At 33.1% G+C, this 21,162-nt stretch overlaps 1 long non-coding RNA gene across 1 annotated transcript; it reads left to right on the forward strand.

Moving 5' to 3' along the window:
* The first annotated feature begins 5,574 nt into the window (after positions 1–5,574).
* LOC134239199 (uncharacterized) lies at positions 5,575–8,421 on the forward strand. Its single transcript, XR_009986168.1, has 2 exons — positions 5,575–6,265; positions 7,075–8,421. It is a non-coding gene; the product is annotated as an uncharacterized LOC134239199 (long non-coding RNA).
* The last annotated feature ends 12,741 nt before the right edge of the window (positions 8,422–21,162 follow it).

The following is a 21,162-nucleotide window of genomic DNA, read 5'->3' on the forward strand; positions in this document are numbered from 1 at the left end:
GAAAGCGGCTGACCGTAGTATATACTACGGTCATCAAAACATGTCGGCCGAGGTCACGGCTTAGAATTTTTCAGTCAAGATTTTAAACATTTGTCAGGTTATTTGTGTTAATTCTTGCAAAATTTAAATGAACGCTAATGAGAACTTGCTATTAGTTATTATAGCTTACTTGAATTTAAAGAAATAAAGCAGTAGTAGGACCTCAAAGATTTTGACAATGATGACCGTAATAACCACACTCAACACAGTAGATGACGACCGTAATATAATTATAGAGATGACCGTAGTATATGTACAAAAGCAACTGAGACGAAAATATCTTATTCAATAAAAGTACTAGATGTTCAATACAGATTACATTATACAAGATCTATATACTAAATAGTATGGAGGTCATAAAAAAGAACTGAAACGTTTTAAATATGATTGATTTAATACTTATCGATAAGAGAAGCCACGGTTAATTTAGAATGTTAAACAAAGTATTATGAATGAAAAAAATCTTGAAAAAGTAACACTTTTCTTCGACCTTATTCTATTTTTTTTCTGTATTATTATACAATGTTATATACATTATACATATAAAATAATAATAATAATTGCGACTATTAAGTTTATTTTGCATTCTTTAGGAATAATATTGATATTGCGACCATCACTACTTTGTAAGTCCTAGTCCTCCTCTGAAAAAACAAACCTCGCCCTTCAAGCAGTTTTAATTACAACTGTTACCCAAAATGACAGTGACTCATCACAATATCTCATGTGATAAACCGTCCTTTGTTTATAGAACTTGCCGATATCAAGCAACAAGTGGACTTAGGGGCTTGTCATCCGGATTGATAAATGTAAAATAATTTTTCAAAAATTTGTATCTACACAGGCGCGGATCCAGAAATTTTTCCAGGGGGGGGGGGTCCACCTCAGTCAAAAATAAATCCAATCCCAAAAATTTCTTGTCCAGCAAAAAAACAAAACAAAACAAAAAAACAAAAAAAAAAAACAAAAACAAAAAAAAAACATAAACTCCCCCAACATCAAAAAACTATTTCGGGGAAGGGGGGGGGGGTAGTGGGGACTTCTATTGCCTCAATTCTTCCACTTTTCGTACCCATTTTACACATATTTGCGTTTACCAGGGGGGGTCTGTGTTTTCCAAGGGGGTCCTTGGTAACTTTTTTCTTGTCTTAGTATATACATTTTTCAGCCTTGTAAATTCAAGGGGGGGTCCTGACCCCCCGACCCTCCCTCTAGATCCGCGCATGTTACATTAAATACACTCTAAGAATTGCTTTAATAAAGATTCTGACATGATCAGGCGAGAAAAATAATGTTTTTTTTAAAAAGTTCTCTACCTATATACATAAACTCTCATGTATATAGGTGTAGTACTTTTTTTTTAAACATTTTTTTTCTCGCCTGATCATGTCAGAATCTTTATTAAAGCAATTTTTAGAGTGCATTTAATGTAGATACAAATTTTTGAAAAATTATTTTACATTTATCAATCCGGAAGACAAGCCCCTATGCAAGTGGAGTGCAATGTTGCCATGTTCTGATGTTTTTCATTAATGCACAAAAATCATCCAAACGACCAATTTCTTCCATTTTCCTGATAACATCAGAAAGAACACTGTGAAGTTCACTGCTTTCTGTGTTAGTCTCAGCATCTTGTCCAAACTCACATTGCTGCTGACGTTTACTTTCATGAACTTCATTTTTTTTACTCTCAACATTTATACACACTGTATATCCATTACTGATTTTTGTTTTCTTTAAGTCCAGATAAGTATATAGGAAAGTGAATATATTTATATATAGTTTTTTTTCAGTTTCTGCATTAAGTTCTATTTTACGTATGCTGAACCCTAACCCTTACCTCGCTTCCAAATGGTGAAATATGCTATGTACACTGAACCAAACTTCTAAGTGTTCACCTTACATTTTATGAGGTTTTAAAGAATAAATGCAAACAATAAATGATTTCTTTAATTCTTGGTTGATGATGCTTAATTAAGTTCAATGTTGCAGAAATTTCATGTATCTCGTCAGAATTTTAAGCAAAGTTTCAAGGAAATGATGTACCCTCAAAATTAAAAATTCACAAAAAAATCTATATGGAGTATGACCACCACTTGCTCTAATTACTTCAAGACAATTTTTACTGTTGGATACCATGTACCCCTGAATAGGAGATTGACCCATCTGCTGCCACACCTACTGTATAGTTCTTTCCAAACAGTCGAAATTGTGTGGAAAGGGAGGGCTTTTACTTTTCTCATTAAATCCTAATTATGTTCAATGGGATTATGATCCGGGTAGTTGACAGTGTATCTTCACACAGATGCCTTGTAGTTAATATTCTAGAGAGTGAAGCACGATCGAAGTGCACCGATTCAGACTACTGAGTACTTGGACTGAAATAAGACTGTCACGAGCACGGATTTTTTTTTTTGGTTAACATTTTCGTACGATTGAAATTGTTTGTTTTCATGTTCTGAAGATTGTTTCTGGACAATTTACCAACCTTTTACCCTGGTGTGATGCGAAATTTTGTCCTCAGACGAAGATCAAGGTCAATTCCGGTTTCGTTGAATTTGTCAAAAACTTTCAAATTGTGTTATTTTGGTGATCGATGAAAAATGACGCACAACATATAGAAATATGTGCTTAAGTGGGTTTTGATACTGTTTGTTAATTTTTAAAAGTAATATCAAGTACAACTAGAGAGTTTACTATTGCTAGCAATAGCGTATGTCGCCCCGAACTGTTCCCGTATTTCCATGGCAACTATTCATAATTTCGGACAAGACTTTAATTTTTTGTATCACTAAAACAATACCCATTAGCGAAGATCAATTCTTATAAGTCCTTTCAGTTCTTTGATTTAAAAATCAAAGTTAAAGAATTTTCACCTTCCTCTAGTCTCCATGGCAATAATCGATTATTTGAAAATTTTGAATGCGAATCTGCATGAAATGAGTATGTTTTAATTTTCTTTCCTTGATAATGTATTTATTTATATTATTTATACATTCTAAAAGAGCTATAGGCCTAGCTGTCTTATAATTATCGACGATACGGCCGACTCAAGTTTTTTTTTTTAACGGAAAACACCTGTTACTATATATAGATACCATGTAACATGGTATCTATATATTGTACTTCAAGCTACATGTACAGCCCCCATTGTTTTCCCAACATTACTTTTACTATTGGAAATGTTCATTGAAAGGCTGGTTCCCCCCCCCCCCCAGTTTTTTCAATTTGATTATGATCACAAAAAGATGCAAATTACACAAAACACGCAAAATACAAATTTATTGCCTGTACGTTTCGTCACAGAACATTGGTTTTCATCGGTGATACTTTATTTTCTTTCTACATTTGTTAAGAATACTCATTTGTGCAATAATTTGAAAATATCATACCATTCTATAAATAGTTTTAAAATAAATATATTGATTAAAGTGAATACTTGGAAGTTTTGTTAAGTGTGTGGCACGTCAAATTCACAAAAATGAGCCAAACACAGTTTCACAGTTGATAAACTACTAGGTTTTACGACTGTAAACTATAGTTTACAAACCATGAACTATAGTTTTCATGTGTAAAACTATATTTAACGGTTGTTAATTAACTATAGTTTACAAATGGTAATCTAAGTTTATCTGTCTTTAATAAAGCGTTTTACATTAGATTTTGTTGAAAAACATAGATTCACGTTTGAAAACTATAATTTACAATCGTAAACTATAGGTAAGAATTGTTTATCGTAGTTTCACAAATCGTGAAACTTTATTTATCAGATCGTTAACTATAGTTAAGAATTGTAAACCATAGTTTACAAATCGTGAAACTGTATTGATCAGGTAATCTATGTTTTGCAATTGCAAATGATTGTTTTCGGTGTTAAGTATAGATTACGGTTGTGAAACATAGATAATTGCGTTAAATATTATTTACAGATGTAAAATATAGGTTAACGCTGTTAACTATAGTTTACAGTCCGTAAACTATAGTTTACAAGCAATAAACGTAGTTTATTGACTGTGAAACTATGTTTAGCTCATTTTGTGAATTTGGCGTGCCATAGCTATGGTTCAAAATTACATTAACATCTTTGTCTTTTTTAACACAAAAATAACATGATATGTCTGCCTCTACAACGGAAAAGAAAACACATTAGATTATATTTATATATTACGGTCATCGTACTTCATTGGGAAAAATCTATATTACGGTCATCTTAATATTTTGTTACGGTCATCATTGTCAAAAACTTTGAGGTCCTACTACAGCTTTATTTCTTTAAATTCAAGTAAGTTATACTGACCTATAGCAAATTCTCATTAGCGTACATTTAAATTTTGCAAGAATTAACGCAGATAACCTAGCAAATGTTTAAAATCTTGACTGAAAAATTCTAAGCGGTGACCTCGGCCGACATGTTTTGATGACCGTAGTATATACTACGGTCAGCCGCTTTCCTACAGTGAATGAATGTCACACAAGTCACTGTGCCTGTTCAAAACCTTTGCTTGGTATAAATCGATATACATTTGGACCAGAGAAGAAAAATATATTTGGAGCATATATTGATATAAGTTGTGGACAAGTCGCTACTGGGGTTACTCCCAGTTGTGAGAGAGATATAAAAGGTGCGTATCCAAAGCTAACACATATAACACAATTGCCTGATCATGATAGCGTTAGAAATCATGTGGGTGAAGATGTCCTTAAATGGAAAACAGATTCAAAGCCACAATACGGTCGTTATGAGGGTTTTCAGAGTTTGGAGCTTGACGAAAACATTGGATTCCAGCGTGTTGACATCGTTACGTCCGCCGATGAGTCATTTGGAAGTCCTAGAGAAAGTGGTGCTTTGTTATTTCTTAAAAGAGTGCGCCAAAATGACTCGGATGTTTTATACCCCACTTTTGTTTACTGCGGTAAATGGGATGGAAAATATATTTGTTTCCAGCTCCAGCAAGGGCTTGAATGTCTACAAACTGAAAACAGAATAAGCTTTTGTCTATGCTATGAAAACCCTACGAATAGACCAACGACATATGTATCAACAGCATTGAAAAGAAAAAGTGAATCCCGAATTTCATGTAGCTGATATAGGTCTCATGAGCAGTAAACATAGATACGTCATTTTAGGTTACATGTATTATTTTTATAGAGATCTAATACGATAAGGTGAATTTTTTCAAGTCAGTCCTATTGCTGCCTTTTTGAACTTCACTGAACTGATGCTCTTCTGGTAGAGCACCCACTCCGTGATCGGAAATTCGTGGGTTCGAACCACAACCGAGACTGACGCAAGTCGAAAAAAAATGACAAGTGTCCCTTCGCCAAGCGCTTAGCAATTTAAAGGAAGATTTCGGGTCATGCGGATGAGACCTTAAAATAGGAGACCACGTCATGACGAGCGTTAGTGCGATCAAGATCGATCACTCACTGTTCAATATCCCTGAGTTCCGAGTAAAGGTCTAAAATTTGAAGTCCTTCAGTGATAAATTGTGACGTCTCTACTTGTATTTAAAACAAATTCTACGAACGATACGATCAATCAATCTTAATGTGAAAGATAAAAAATGTTTGTATTGTTTGTTTAACATTCCTTTTAAGAATGTTTCTCTCATATGGATCGAGGCGTCACCATTTACTGATGGAGGGCTGCAAATTTAGACGATTACTTTGTACAATGAGGGATTATTTTTCGTGCCAGCATCTTCTGCGACATAAGACCGCGATTTATTGAACGTCACATCCGAAGGATACATAAGGATTAATTTCATATTCCACAGCTCTGACCACTGTGCCACGCGTGCGAGTATTACGTAATAACAGAGTACTTTGATACCACGTGAATGCTAATGGCCACTATTTGTATCTTGCACTTCAGGTTGAAATCATTGTACAAATATCATTTATGATCATAATTCTCTTAATTTGGCATCCCATCATTTGTGTTCTTTTTTGTTTGTATAAAGTTCTAAGTCACCATTACAAATATGTAGTATGCATCTCACCAAGCTGATTCTTTTCACATAACGAAAGATTCAGAGCTATTCTTTTCCATCAATTTTCTTCATTTATCGCCTTCCTTGATGCTGATTAGTTGAAAATTGATATGTTCAAGACATTGGGTAACTAGGTATTTACTGGTAATTAGGCAGAGGACTTGACAAACGTATTTTGTGCTTCTGTTTTCCTTTGTTTTAACTCCGCCCATCAACCAATCAGCTTTGAAAAGGTTGGCTATTAAAGACAGAGATTTTTTACCGAGTGGTAAAGTCCAGGTGAGGGAGGTGCTTACTTTGTACAGGTGTGAATGCCTGGGGGGCTAGCAGTCTATCTGTGGCCATCTGTCTCCTAATCCTTATACACAGGAAGTGATTTAATACACAGTGAAATACCCAGATGCCAAACTTTACCTGTGTTAGGGATTTTGAGACAATTTTAAAAGAAGTAATAAAAAGGTTTTTCAATTGAATATATTGATTTATTTTTAACTGTTTGAAAACACTCCTACCCATTAAAAAATTATTATGATATCATACTATAAATTCAAATATTAAAACAAAGATCGTTTTAAATGTTAGTGTATGTGTTTTAATATAAAAAAAAAACAATTTCTGTAACATCCAAATTAGTCTTAATTCATTCATCCCCAGGATCCCATCTAAAACAAATATCAGAATTTCATTTGAAAATTTAAGTTTTATATACCAAAGGTTAATTTTAAAAATACATATTGTATTATAATCCTTTCAAATACTAAAGGTATATTTAAATCTTATACACGTATTATCAAGATAAAATTTTTCATAGTAATACAGTTTCTCTATACCATGTTCGGTAAACATCAAAGGATCATGACTGAGTTATTTTGAAGGTCCCCACGAGTCCCAAACAAGGTGTACCGGATATACACATGGACCAGTAAGTAAATGTCAATCAAGTTACAGCATCCAATGAAGGACCCTCATGCACTTGATTGACAGGGCTACCCAGACGAGGTATTTTTGAAGGCGGTGCTTAAAATCTCTGCCTTTAAGTGAGGGCCTTGCTTAACGCCGATTGGGAATGAAAAACGAAAAGAATCAGTTTGGTGAGATGCATAATAAGGATCATCTTAGTACAACTTAAATCGAAAATTAAATTCAATATTTAATGTTATCGATGCTCTATTCAGATTATGTCAACGATAATTCATGCTCATTTAGATTAGATGTAGAAAAATCAAATACCATGATGTAAGCCCTAACTGACATGCACATGTACCTGTAGTTCAATAGATGTTTTTCTGTAACTTGTCAAAACTCCCTGAGCCACACGTGAAGTTATCTTTTCTGATTAAATAGTGCTGATCATCTGTTGGTGTCTGTAAAATTTTCAGACTTATTTTCCACTTATCCTAGAACCAGTGAGAACTAATATCAACCAAATTTGCCGAAAAGCATCCTCATATGAAAGGGATTCAAGTTTGTTCAAATAGAGTCTCGCCCCTTTTCAAATGGAAATGGTTATTACTATTTGTATTTTTCATTATTATGACCTTGAACAGTTCATGTTGAATCATTTGAAGTTGTAAAGGAGGGGTCATTTTCAAGGATGGCTAAAATTTTACAGGTTCGTCACATTGATGATAAAATTGGGATAGTTTCTAATATGGACGATAAAAATATTAAAAGGGACTTTCCCGGGCCATAAAACTTGAACGAGCTCACTTTTGATCTCACGTTCACTTTTATGAAAGGAATATAAGATGAAAAAAGTGAGACCGAGATCGAAATTGAGCTGGTCCGAATTTTGTGACTCAGGGGCAAGGACGGCAAATGCGATTCATGTGAGCGTTGTGGCCTGTATGCCTCTTATTAATCACCATATTAATATTGCACTTGAATTGTTTCGTTTAAAGTATGTTAAAAATTATTTGAACTAGATTACATTATGATAATTGTTCTTTTTTCACCAATTTAATAGTATGTAATTTTTCATGTTTACATAGTAGCACAAATTTTTGTAGTAAATATACTATATAATTTGAATTTTAGAAACAAAATGGCAGGCTTTTATAACAAAGTAAAGGATTATGTGAACGGTTGACACGTAGAACTGAGTTTGGGATAAAAAAAAAATAAAAACGATTTGGGACAAAATCATAGCCCATCATTGAGTGTTCAGGGGAAGATCGATACATGTATTCTTTAAATAACATCGATACCATATAGAAGTACATCTTGTTTAATTAAAAGGAGGTAACTTTACACTCTGGTTGAGCAAAATTGAATAGAATTGTTTTTATATTGAAGCAACATCAACTTTCGATTGTTTTAAAAGATTGGTGCAATGATTTTGCCACTTGAGATGTACACTAGAGTATTTCCAATGAGAACGAAGGGAGCCCCCCCCCAAAAAAGCAATTCAATTATATGTGATTTTCCATGTTTAGATAGTAGCACGAATTTTTGTAGTGAATACTATTGAATTTGTCTTTTGAAACAAAATGGGAGGCTTTACTAACATGGTAAATGGTTATGAGTACGGCTGAAAAGCAGAAAAATAAAACGAAAATTAGCGAGTTTTGGGGAAGCCAATACTTGATTTGTGAGTTATTAGTTCTCAATTCATTATGGTTTTCATAAACCAAAAACCCTAAATGTCATTCAATGCATTAGCAAAGTTCTACATATATATACTCTATTACTATTGCAAAATTTAAGTGAACTTTTTGTACAACGTTTTTTTTCTTTCAAATCAGACACTCTGTATAACGTAATTGCAACTTTTGCTTAGGCATCTTGCAGATCACCCTGCTTAGGTTGTGATTTATTTTTTGTATTTTTACATTTTAGTGAAAGTAATGTAGGAGTTAGAGGCGCCATCAGATGACAACAATAGTCGAATGCGCATTCCACTGCGGAGACTACTGTTTGATGCAAGATGGCGACTTCCTCCTACAGAGTGCACTTTAATTCATTTTTTTCACGTTCGGTTATACTGGTATTTTTGTGGTGTACATGAATGTTAAATTGGGTAATATGTACATGAAATGTAAAATACTAGAAATTATTAATAATGTAAAGGTAAATGTATTCTTTAAAATTAATTATTTAGAGATTTCATCAGTTTTGGTTTTTTTTTAATACCTGGTAATTAAAAATATCATGAACCAGTTGTCTCAGGGCATAGAAATTTGTTGAAATATTAATATATTTTTAAAATCTTAGAAAAAGATTCTGTGCGATTTTTATTAGTTGGTCCCATTTGAAGTTTTGTCATAATTCAACTTGAATTTTATTCAAAATGTGTAATTTCTAATGAAATTTATTGTAAAGTCTCTTTAATGATATTGAGTTAGTGTCAATACCGTTTGAATTTGATTCTACATGTTTTTAAAATATATCTTCAACTTTACAAGATGTAGTTCATGTAATTACGCATGTACATGATACAGATATGACTAAACAATTGCAATTTTAATGATGTGTAATTCTATGTACTACTGTTGATTATAAAATTTACTGTTCATTTTTAGCATTAACAATAAAAATTTAACTTATTTCATAAAAATAGTATCATTTTCTAAAGAAATGCGTATACGAGGGGTGTTAAGAAAAGTTCGCGGACAAGTTCTATTGTGAGCGCGCTATTTCCACGAAACCGGTCAAACTTTCTAGATAAAATCTTAACATTTTTTCCAATAAATAAACAAGAATTTGGTGATCTCCGGTGATCATTAAAAAACAGACAGTTTTTTTACTTTGATAAAACTTGCCTCACGGAGCATGTTACATTTTGGCACATTTACATCTGAAAATTTAAAATTGCACAATTGTTGCGAAAGAAATTTATGATATTTTACCTGCCGCTAAGATATTCATAAAACGTCACTTGGAGAAATTTTGAACTAAATTTGAGGATATATGACTGTTTTTATAGCCGTTTGTAATTGATCAACGCGTAAAAACACAGCCAAAAATTTGAACGTCATTGAGTGTCATGGAGCAATGCACTTCGTAAAATTATGTGTGCAGACAGGAAAATGCCTAAACAGAGATTAAAATGTTCATGATGATGCTGGGAATTTCCTACACACAAAGGACAAAAGTTTTGAAATGATTGTAGCTTCCTAAGAATGGAAGGATTAACATTTTGAATGATTAACTCCATCGATACTTTAATACCCTCTTATCGCATGGACGTTGCGTTGTGCCTATATGGATTCGCATAGTTTCCATACCTGTTCGATTCATTGCATAAACTTTTTAAAGATCTCAATAATATCCAAATCGGTACAAAAGACATTATAGTAAAAAAGTGACATCTCTTGTTAAAGATATTTAATTTTAAAGTAGAAAAAAGATGACAAAAATCTGAAGAAATGAAAGATTTATAGAACTACGACAAAGCTTAACGAGTTGAAATCTGATAGTCACATCGCCTTACGTCAAGAGATTGCTCCGTGAATCCCACGACCTCATAGAAAAAATCGTTGTAAATTTTCTAGATTCTAGTATATGGACCTGATTTTTTACATACCAATAAACAAATTGTAGGACTTTATTCAGACATAGGTCATACTTCACAGTACACAATAGATTTTACGCAATTCAATGTGTCTTCGAACTTTTCTAACAACCCTCGTATATAACTGATCGTTTTATATTTTATTCTGATCAATTTCTAATAAGAAACGATTATATCCTGTTATTCAGTTGGTGATAGTACTGTTTTTGTCCCCCGCTTGAAAAGTGGGGGATATTAATTTGGGTCCGTCCGTCCGTCCGTCTAGCTGTCTCTCTGTAACGCTTCCGTTTCTACACGATATCTCGAGAACCCTTTGAGCTTTCGAATTGAAATTTTGCATATCAACTCTCTATGGACTAAAGAAGAACCCTATTCATTTTGACTTCAAAGGTCAAGGTCATAAATTCGCAAATTCTGTCTTTTATAACACTTTCGTTTCCGCGCGATATCTCGAGAACTCTTTGATCTTTTGCAATGAAATTTTACATAGCAACTCCCTGTGGCCGAAGGAAGACCCCTATTGATTTTGAGGTCAAAAGGTCAAAGTTCAAGGTCGTAAATTTATACATTCTGTCTGAATGAAACACTATCGTTTTCGGGCGATATTTCAAGAAGATTTTGAGCATATGCAATGTAATTTTATACCAAAACTCCCTAGGACCTCTCTCACCCCTCTCAAAGTGTCCCGCCCCGTTTGTTTAATTAGTATTTATTGTATTACATGTTTTATTAGTATTTGTATTACATGTCGCTATTTTTAGCACAGAGGCATGAGGAGAGTTATTACGTATAAAACAGGTTCTCGGTGGACTTTATATTCTTATTACATCTATTAGAACTGTTTAATAAAGGTTATATTAGATATCATGCATTGTGTAAAATTTTGACAATATCGAACGTGAATATATACATGTATGTGACTTCATCTTTGCATATATAATATAATTTTCGCTCAATTAAAGCGGCTCCATGGTCTAGTGGTATGTCTCTCGCTTCACATGGGAGAGGGCCCGGGTTCGCATCCCGAGCGATCTAATTTTTTAGCTCTACTGGTCAGAGAACAGAAGAGCTTATGCGATAGTATGGTGTCCGTCGTCCGTTCGTCTGTCTGTCTGTCTATCTGTCTGTCTGTCCGTCTGTCTGTAAACAATTTTTCAAAACGCTACTCCTCCTACAGTTTTGGTCCGATTTTAATATAACTTGGCACACAAGTAGACTACACTAAGATACATGAAATAGTGCATCGTTTTTTTATTTCGATGAATGGTGTTGCCATGGTTACTAAAAATAGAATTTTCTGTTAAATTCCTTTAAAATGCTACTCCTCCTACAGTTTTGATCTGATTTCAATATAACTTGGCACACAAGTAGACCACACTAAGATACATAAACTAGTGCATCGGTTTTTGATTTCGATGATTATTGTTGCCATGGTTACTAAAAATAGAATTTTCTGTTAAATTCCTTTAAATGCTACTCCTCCTACAGTTTTGATCTGATTTCAATATAACCTGTCACATAAGTAGACTACACTAAGATACATAAAATAGTGCATCTGATTTTGATTTCAATGAACGATTGCCGTGGTTACTAACAATAGAATTTTCTATGAAATTCATTTAAAACTCTACTCGTTCTACAGTTTTGGTCTGATGTTAATATAACTTGACACACAAGTAAACTACTTAAAGATACATAAAAACAGTGCATCGGTTTTTGATTTCGATGAACAGTATTGCCATGGTTACTAAAAATAGAATTTTCTGTGAAATTCCTTTAAAACGCTACTCCTTCTACATGTACAGTTTTGGTCTGATGGCAATGGCTTCTTTTCTCATCCTTTGTTATTAGTACAAACCAGTAGAGCTACAGTCTCGACAGAGACTTCTGGTTTTTGTTCGAAATACTTTTTTTTAACTAAATGATAGTATTCATGTGAAATGGAAAATTTATGAGGTCTGGCTTGTACAAACTCATAAAATCATCATTACAATGTGATAAATATTCCCTATAAAAAAATCTTCTATACACATAATAAAGAATAAGCAATCAAACCTTTATATCCATATTGGCATATTTTTTTTGCTTCATTATACATTTATAAATTTAATAATTTTACAAATTAAGTCAGGGGGATCCAACTCTCCTCCCCCCCCCCCCCCCCCCCCCCCGAACTGCGCATGGTTTACTTTTTCCCTAAGCGGGGGGACACAAATTCTCTGAATTAGCTTGTTATCACATTACTAGATCAATATGAAACTGATCATCAGTACGTACTAAGCATGCGACATACTGTTTACATGTATCAAACAAATTCACGTATGAAGAAATGGAGTAAGTCGAGTAACTGTAACAGTTGTATATTTTCTTTCTGTCCCCCGCTTGAAAAGTGGGGGATATTAATTTGGGTCTGTCCGTCCGTCCGTCTTTCTGTCTGTCTGTTACGCTTTCGTTTCCACACGATATCTCGAGAACCCTTTGAGCTTTCGAATTGAAATTTTGCATAGCAACTCTCTATGGACTAAAGAAAAATCCTATTGATTTTGAGGTCAAAAGGTCAAAGGTCAAGGTCATAAATTCGCTTATTCTGTCTGTTATAACACTTTCGTTTCCGCGCGATATCTCAAGAATCCTTTTAGCTATTGCAATGAAATTTTACATAACAACTCCCCGTGGCCTAAAGAAGACCCCTATTGATTTTTAGGTCAAAAGGTCAAAGTTCAAGGTCGTAAATTTATATATTCTGTCTGTTTGTTGGACTATCGTTTTCGGGCGATATTTCAAGAAGATTTTGAGCTTTTGCAACCATGTAATTTTATACCAAAACTCCCTTGGACCTCTCTCATCCGTCTCAAAGTGTCCCGCTCCGTCTGTTTTATTAGTATTTATTGTATTACATGTCGCTATTTTTAGCACGGAGTTATTACGCATAAAAAAAAACAGGTTCTCGGCGGACTTTATTATCGGCCGCAGCAGCGGCCGATCTATTTTTGGTTGTGTTAGAAAGTGCACACGGGGAAATGAGACGTTATTTTTTAATTACTTCGATAAAATAATTCTTAAATGATATCAAATATAAATCATGAGTAAAATATTTTAAAAACTTGCTTTAAACTTACTACTAAATGTTGTTATTATAATTCAATTTAATTATTTCTTATCAGATAATTAATAATTTATGGTTATATAAAAAGAGTTTACATTAGATACTCCCCGGCCTGGGAGTGTGTAATATATGAAAGTAAACCGTCATGATTTTCCGGATAATAATGATGAGGTAAATACGCATAGCGATAAAATTTTTTAGAAGATTTTCAACTTCCAGTAAAAGTTATTCTACATTTGCTCTACATGTACATCTTCAAACGACACAAAGATATTTTTTTTACATTTTGCACCACGATTGCAGCATATAGCCTACTCTGCATGCAGAAATACATAGTATGTCATGTGACCAAGACCAAGATCCAGGGTATCGATCACCACGTGGTTTATTTTGACAAGCCTACATCTTCGTTTTGACGACAATAATTTCTTGTCATTCATCAATGAACATTGACTCTTTTTTTTACATCGATCAATCTATTAATGAGCAAATGCGGTAAAAATATCTATTTAATTCTTTAATTTTTTTTTTTTTGCTTTGAAGACAGTCTAAAATAAAAATGATTTAACTTTTCACCTTTGAATATCTTGACGTGCTTTGCTTGCATGTGAAAGGATTTATTTTAAATGCCAAATTTTGTTTGCGGCCGATTTGATGCTTTGCATCAATTTTACTTGTATTCTTATTACAACTATTAGAACTGTTTAATAAAGGCTAAATTAGACACCATGCACTGTGTAAAATTTTGACAATATCGAACGAAAATATATACATGTATGTGACTTCATGTTTGCATGTAATTGTTGCTGATTGTTAGCGGTTCTGTGGTCTAGTGGTATGTCTCTCGCTTCACATGTAAAAGGGCCCGGGTTCGTAACCCGGATGGTTCACTTTTTTTCCGAAATACTTTTTTTTCTACTAAATGATAGTATTCAGCATGTAAAATGAAAAAGAAGATGGACGCATTTGGCGTGTGATCTGCAGGAATCATTTGTACGAAACATTTATGGTTTAAAATTGTATTCGTTTCTTTGAATTAAAATACACACAAATAATGTTTCAAAATCATGAGAGAAGACCCAGAGATAGAAAAATTTTAGAAAAACGTCTTTAAAAATATACCATTTTGTACCAAATGTCTGATCTGGCCAATTTTCAAGTTATTTTTATCAAATCAAAGCTCAATTTCGGGAAAATATTTCCCTTTCCTGTTGCACAGGAACCCGATAAATAAAATAAATGTTAAAATTTCATGTGACATGTCGATAAAATTTTCACTTTTCAATTACGCCCAGATTCCTGCCGAATGTCAATCAAAAGCGCCCTCGTTCTTTATGAGGTCTGGCTTGTACAAACTCATAAAATCATCATTTCAGTGTGATAAATATTCCATATATATAAGAATCTTCTATACACATGATAAAGAATAAGCAATCAAATTTTTATATCCATATTGGCATATTTTATTTGCTTCAGTATACATTTAATAATTCTACAAATTCAGTCAGAAGGATCCGACCCCCACCCCCTCCGACCCCCGAACTGCGCATAGTTTACTTTTTGCCTAAGCGGGGGACACAAATTCTCTGAATTAACTTGTTTCGTGCTTCTTTCGATAAATTGACTACATGATGCATTTATCATGTCAGTATACAAAAAGAAATCATTGTTAAGCATTTTATTTGTACTCTTACGCTCAAACGCAAATCCAAGTTGGTTTTTTCTTGAATTATTGCATTTTTATGAATACAGATACACTGAATATATAAAGGCACTTTATTGGTTGATTTCGCATGTCCCCGAATCCCTCGTTTAGGTAAAACTGGTACCATATCCTGCAAAAAAGAGGAAATATATAACCAGGTTTTGGATTGTGGCCGTGGTCGATTGTATAAGTCACGTGACTTATCAATAGCGTGGAAAAGGTATACTGAGTTGTGTTCAGTCAGAAAATGTTCGCACGCAATTCATGAAGAACAGCAACTTGATCAAGATACTTGCATATACAGGGTAAATGTAGTCAGGTAAGATTTATCTGATGTATTCTTTCATGGGTAAAACTTTAATATAGATGTGTATATCTTGTTTTAGGCCATGTATATAGTTAATTTTGTTACACGTTGATGAAAGTGTAAAAGTCCGAAAATGCCGTTTGTTTATGCAAGTTAATTGTTGTAAGTATATACAATAGAATTATTTTATAAAAACCAAAGGCTTGAATATTAATTGAAGCAGAAACTTTTCCTGTTTGACACGAGCTTAAAGAACGTAACAAAAGGCCTGTGGGCAAAAACACTCACCCGAGTTACTAAAGATTTGTTCTTTATCAGTAGGATTTCCCCAAATGTATTCAAATATTCATGTGTAAAATTAAAGTAGTATATTGTAGTCCCAGCTCCACCCTAGGTGGGGGTCATTATGACTAATGAGATAGCTTTGCTGTTCTGAAGAAGAAAATTTTAAGAAGATATTCCCCGTATGTGCTTCTGTAAAAAGGATGTATTCGCTTTAACAAAAGAATTGACCTATAGGAGAGAACAATTTCCCGGAAAAAGTGACATTTAAGAATTAATCTTTATTTGTTGTTTTCTACCGTATATATGTCTAAATTTTTTAATTTGTATTTTATACCTAAAATTTATTATTGACAACTTTACAATAAACCTCCAAAGTTGATCGAAACACCATTTTGTCCATTAAAGCGTTGATTTTTGCATGAATTTTGGCCTTGAAGTCCATCAGGGCAGGCCTGCCCCTAAATAAAATTGTGATATTTTGATAGGTTAGGATGTAAGGAATAATTTAAGATAAGATTTTTTTAGGGGCACCCCTGCCCTGGGGTCGAAATTCACAAAAAACCTACAAAAAAATAAGGAAACCAGATTTTCATAATCTGCTTTAAATTTATGCCACCCATTCTTATAGTCAGATTAGCTCAGTTGATATATCCGCTGACTTTTATACCTTGGATACTCTCTTTTTAAAGTCGGGGGTTCGAATCCACCTGGTACAACACTTATAAAGTTTTAAATTTCGCCTTTTCAAAGACTATTTTAATTTTTTTTATAGACTTGTGTATTTTTCCGTCAATTTTCTATCCCTTATGCATGCCCATTCTTGATATAAGAAACACTAAAGAGATATCAAATCGTAACAATCCAATGTTTAGTTGTCAGTCAGGTGGAACGAACCTCAGTATAATCACACTTTCTCCGAGGACAAGAATAACTCACTGTGTGTTACTCAATACGGGTATTCTTGGCAGCATTGAGCTGCGATGAATTTCAATTGTATATATTCCTTAGAATTTAATCAAATTTATTTTGGCTACATATTTCAGTAAATGCACTCCCTTGGATTTCATTTAGGCCTTTATAATTTGCACACATTAATGACAAGTTTTTATTATATCCACGGATAAATAGCCTAGACATAAAGAATAGAATTTCAGAGACAGTAGACATTACCTTTGTGCACAAAGAGAAGTAAAGACAAATATCAGTTATTACATTTGGAGATAACAAACTCAGAAAATCAATAAAAAGGGCTCCTCCTATCTTTACTCACTGAAATAAAGATTAAGGAAAAACAAATTGTTATATGTATTCAGCCTAATGTCATTAATCAGAACGGAAATCGACAGCTTTTTGTAGAGAATAAAACCAAGCCCGGTCCTATAGGTCAGATCCCTATTTATAATGAATTGATCCTTTGAAACTTTAATTGGTTAATGTCAGCTCCATTCGAACCCATTAGGATCATCTGATGCTTCCATATCAATACATGTATGACTAAACATGGCTTTGCTTTTCTTGAAAAAATAATTTCAAGCTCTTTCCATAGATATTTCTATGTAAAACTGGTCCCCCATTGTGGCCTCACCCTACCCGGGGGGCATACATTATTTGAACAAATTAGAATCTACATCACATGCCGATGCATTAATACAAATTATAATATGAATAAGTATGACTTATGAATTTTACAGAGTTTCACCGTGTATTCCTATGAAAATTTTTGATCGCCAAAAGTGCACCACCATATTCTCCGCGGTCATCATTTGAACATAATCAAATCAACGCAACCTGAATACAGTTTTATTTAAATGCAGTTTATCATGATACGGGATTTCTGTTCTTGAAATGAAGTATTTAACGATTTTTCTAAAAAAAAAAAAAATCAAGATCCTTTTGTGTTAAACAATAAAGTATATGTAAGTTGAATTCAATTTCTGCGAAAACGCTCATAGTGGCCCCAGGGTACCTTCCGGGTCATGCTTACTTAGGAAAAATTTGAATATACACTGACTACCTTTTCAATCGTCCCTGTGTAAATTTTTTCATTGTCCCTGAATATGGGATTTGTGTCTCCCAGTTCATTAGATGCTTAAGAACTCGCTCTGTATAATATCAATCAAAAAACTTGACAGACTGCTTATGAATAAGCTGATGTTACAGGGATTTCAAAAATGTTATCGTTAATCAGCATTATGACGTCTTTAAGAGGGCTTGGTTCTTGTGGCCATTTTAAGATTTTTTTTATCTCTTTTAGAAGAAGAGCTTCATATAAAGATATACAAAAGTGATCAAATTTAAAAACTAACAAGTGTGAACTTTTTCTTTGCCTAATGATTGCTGACAGCTTAAGATGTATCTTAAAAGAAAAGCTATATCTTTTGGTTTATTTGTTGACCCTCCAGCCTCCTTAAATGAGTGAAAAATTCTTTGGTCTTATATATAATGACCTTGTGACATGACCTTTTGACCTCGACCTCACATTTTGGCCTATTTAAAAAAACAAACCCTGGTCACAACTATTGAACAGTTAGCACTGGGGCTTTTATATTTCATAGATATATTCCATGTGACATCATCCATTGGAAACAAACAATTTTACCTTTGTAACTTTTGAGTGCATGGGTTTTTAAATTTCACGTATTTTTCACCTTGTTTCAAAACCTTTCTTTAGAAACAACCAAAATTGATCTTTTGACCTTGGCCTTGGAGTTTGACCCACTTTAACCTTGGCTATAATTTTTTTAACAGTTATGGCTAAGGTTTTCATACTTCACATGTATATTTATTGTGACATGACCTTCAATTCATATAAATATTTTTGACCTTTTGACCTCAATCTCACATTTTGTCATAATTTGAAAAAAACTTTAACCTTTGTCAAAAGTTTTAAACAGTTAGCACTAGGGATTCATATTTCATAGGTATATATTCCATATGACATCCATTGGTAAACAATTTTGGCCTTTTTGTAAATTACACAATTTAAATCAACCTTTCCTTTTAGCTGACATACAGAGGAATCAGTGTTTCACTAGCACATTTTGTTTTATGAAAAACTTTGACTACATAAAGTCAATTAAACCAATAGAGACGTGGGATCACGGCAGGTGTGGCCAGTTCAAAAAAGGATGTTTATTTTAGCACTTAAATGAAATTCAAATATCATGTAAATATGCCCTGTTCACATTTATGTTTAGAATTTTTGATATAGACATGTATGGTATTTTATTGTTTTACTCTTGACTTTAAATTGACAGAATGTGGAAAAACAGGTCTGCTGGAGGCAACATAACATGAAGGCACTGAACAGCTAGAGATTCCATACAAAGGTTTGATTTATGTCCTAAAACCAGACTTGAGGTGAGCTGAATTACTTTTTTTTGCATGTACTTATACTCCCATTCTTCTTCTACTAATTTTATTCATCATTTTCTTGTTTATTTGTTGATGAATGTGGATCCATATCTCAACAAGGCCTAAAATTACTTGAAATTAACATTGACTTTAACAGGTGTCTGTTATTTTGGTATGAATACAGTATATATAATTTTGTGTTGCATCTAAACCCAACTTGTCCTTACCAAACTTAATTTTTTTTATACCCATCCTAGAACTTTTAATTAAATATGTTTTTTTAATTGTAGAAAGAGTATTTTGTCAATTGTTATTGATATTAATTTTCATTGATGTTGTGTCTAAGTCAAATGGGTATTTTTCTATTTAAAACTTTTACTGATGTTAATTGTTTGTAATGTATTTAGCTAATTTTTTTTTATTGCAATGTATATGTATATACGTATTGCATCCAAACATGTGACATGGCATCTAAAGGGAACCTGCAACTAAATTGTTTTTTTTTTTTTTTAGACTTTATATATGGTTATTTGTATTGTTTTAAGACTTTTATATATACTTATTGGAGTTGTTATGAGTGAAATACATGTAGGTTGCAGATAAACTGGAAGTGCACTTCTGCTTTTTTTTTTATAGTCATTCATTCTCTTATTGATTTCATTTTATTTAATAGTTATTCATTTCTCTTATAGATATTATGAATTAAAAATAAACCAAACTTCACCTATCAAACTGCAAAATTGGCATTAGCCAAGCTTTTATTAACCACATCTGTACTTACCACTTTAAAGTTACCAAACTTGCACATGCAAACTTGCAAGTTCAAAACTCGCAGTAACACTCATCCTACCTGCATTTACTAAACTTGCATTTACCAAACTTGCACTTTAACAACTTGCAATTACTAAATTTGCATTCTCCAAACTTGCATTTACCAAACTTGCATTTAACAAACTTGCACTAACACTACCAAACTTGCATTTACCAAACTTGCACTAACACTAAACAAACTTGCATTTACCAAACTTGCGTATTTACCAAACTTGCATTTACCAAACATGCACTAACACAAAACAAACTTGAATTTACCAAACTTTCATTTACCAAACTTGCGCTTGCATAAATTTCAGTTACCATTCCTTCACTACCCAAGTCTTCACTTACCAAACTTGCTTTTACAAAATTTGGTTTTACCAAACTTGCACTCTCCAAACTTGCACTCTCCAAACTTGCATTTACCAAACTTGCATTAACACTAAACAAACTTGCATTTTCCAAACTTGCAAACCTGCATTTATTAAACCTGCAAACTTAACATTCCTTCACTAACAAAATTTTCACTTACCAAACTTGCACTAACACTAACTAAACTTACACTTACCAAACTTGCTTTAATTAAACTTGCATTTACCAACTTTGCACTGACTAAATTTGTACGAGCCAAATTTACACTTTCTGAACCTAGATTGACCAAACTTGCATGCTCATTCAACCTACCCATTCAACCCATGCACTTACCAAACTTGCATTTCCTAATTTACATTCAATATACTTTACATTTAAAAACTTGCACTTTCACCCCCCCCCCCCCTTTAAATTTTTTTTTTATCTTTCTTGGTTTTAATTAAATATTTCTACAGATTTGCACTATGTTTTATACATGTACAAGCAGGTTTCCAAACTTCCAATTTTTTTCTTGGCATTTTATTGAAATTTTAAACTGTACTTTGGTTCGTTATTTGTAAATTTTATTAAGGGTATTTATATGTATGAATCTCCACAAAACATACATTTCTAGACCTGCAATTATATTGTTCAATAAATGGAAATTTTTATTGGTTATTTTCAGGAGTCAGTATT

The sequence above is a fragment of the Saccostrea cucullata genome, unplaced genomic scaffold (genome assembly GCF_032062105.1).
Source record: "Saccostrea cucullata isolate Sc308-1 unplaced genomic scaffold, CSIRO_AGI_Scuc_v1 ctg169, whole genome shotgun sequence".
Taxonomy (NCBI): Eukaryota; Metazoa; Mollusca; class Bivalvia; order Ostreida; family Ostreidae; genus Saccostrea; species Saccostrea cuccullata.